Genomic DNA, 2,441 nt, shown 5'->3' on the forward strand with positions numbered 1-2,441 from the left:
TATCTCCTCATCTACATGTACAGCCATAAAAATAAGGGTGCAAACTAAATGTGCATCCACATATCAATTAATGTTCTAGAAATTAGTTATCTTGTGGTTTTTTTTTAAATTAGATTATATATTCACTTTTGACCTAAAATTAAAATTCTGCTGGCTGACTTTTTTAAAGCTTTTTAAAAAGCTAACCTTGAACAATAATACATCTTGTTTACAACAATCAAAGAAATATCAAAGTTTAAAAACAAATTGTTTTCTTTCTGCTTTGAACAGTCACTGAACACTATTCAAAGGTTCATTAATTGAATACGAGGATACAACAAATGAAGTGTTTCCCTAATTATAATAAAACATTTTTTTATTTATTTCAATTCCTCAATTCCGTTTGAAACAAGATTGCCTCTGGTATAGTTGATTACAAACAACTGACACCATGTGCGTTGATCTGCCGTATAAACATTGCTCAAACCAGCTGCAAGAAACAAAATTGCATGATACTTTTATCGCTTACAATCATTTTGAAGACTCTGCCCAATAACAAAAAAAATTACGCTTTAAATTTTGTTTATATTGGACACGGTCTCAAAATAAATGCAAGCGATAAACGGATCTTGTGCTTTTGTTGTTCAAATGTAAGCGATAAATTGCACTTTGTACTTATAGCAAAAATGATATTTAATGAATTTTAACACATTGTATTCCTCCGCATTTTCTTGATTAAGCAAACTGAATCATATGCAATAGGTTGTCGATAATTAGGGAGGCATTTTTGTACACATTTTTATTTAATAAATGGAATTATCTCGTAGAACTTTTAATTCTTTAAGGAACGCATTTCTAATGCGCATTTAGATGGCAGTGCAGAAGAACAATCTGGACGATTGCCAATCCGGACGATCGCAAATGACTACCGAGTATTAGCTCCAAAAAAAACGAAACAGAGAAGAAATATTGTAACTACACTAATTCAAAACACACAAGATTCATATAAATTCTGATGAAATGAATAGTTATCAAATATATCAATACAATCTAATTTAACTATTCATAGTAAGATATGGATTTACTTGATATATAAATCCGAAATGCCGATACAGAATCTATAAACTTTTCCAATTACCAATGGATGTAAACAAAGAGACATAACTCTAGATAAATACTTTAAGTATATCATACTACTTGCAAAAAGAGTTCCCTCTCATGAAATTTCACTAATGAACCTAACACATCCAGCAAATTCAAACACATGCCTCATAGTTACACAAAACTACCTACATTTGCAGCTTTATCAAAATATCATAATAATGGCATTGCATTATCATATGCAGATGCGTTATAAATATATAACTACATACTTAATCCTTCTTTTCTTTTATAGAGAAACCAAACTTCTTTACCTATTATTAATGTATTTATAAATAAAATACTCTGGCTTGACAATGATTAGTCGTCCGTCTTACTCGATTGCAATACTTTTCTATACGAATGTCAAGGTATTTACATTCAGACTGTTACATGTACAGTTTGTTACAAATTGTTGTGTATCATTTGCTTTTATTTTTAAAGATTTTTCCATTGCTTTCTTGATCACTGAGTCTCAATTTGAATTAAATAAAACACCATTAATTTCGTTTTAAACCGAACGAAGACATTATAAAATGTTCAAAGAGTTAAAAAAGGTCACAATCTGGATATGAATTTCTTAAAACTTCATACAAATACCATTTTTCGTGTATAATTTTTATTCTTACAGAGACGCAGGGTTACAAACAAAACCACACATGTCCTTAAAGTTGGTATATGTAAATATATATGTAATGCAGGTATCCTAATATATCTGTTTTAGAACAGTTGCTATTTTTCTGTCTCTTTATGTTTTAAGAAATGATAAAACGGTTAACACATTAATTTTCTCCAATTCAAGTAAGAAAAAGAGATCTTCAGCAAAAAGTTATGAAAAAACCATGCCATACAAAGCCCTCTAATACGAAATAAAAATGAGGTTAGAAAACAAGAATTTTACCTGTTACACATCCTCTGATATTATCACACTCACTTTGATTACAATGACACAAAAACCCACAAGTAGGTCCATATGAGGGAAAAGGACATGGTGTTTTGCAGCGGGGACCAATATAACCGACTTCACATTCTAAATGTTGAAATACTTTAAAAGATAGATATATTATTATTTCATAAAATGCGTTTTGTTAAAATACAATTGGTACTTGCCAACACAAGTGCGTTTTTGAGTCTCTAGCATAAAACCTGCACAGCAATTAGACCTGTTTAAAAAGAAAGTACAACCAATGTATTGTAACAGTTGAAAAATAAAAAAAACGCAGTGTTGTCAAAACTAATTGCATTTCAAACATACCTTCTTTTTTTGCATGGTAAATGCACTGAGGCCACAAAGAGCAAATACTCAAAAGACAGTAAAAGAG

Source organism: Crassostrea angulata, unplaced genomic scaffold (genome assembly GCF_025612915.1).
Source record: "Crassostrea angulata isolate pt1a10 unplaced genomic scaffold, ASM2561291v2 HiC_scaffold_45, whole genome shotgun sequence".
NCBI classification, from domain to species: Eukaryota; Metazoa; Mollusca; class Bivalvia; order Ostreida; family Ostreidae; genus Magallana; species Magallana angulata.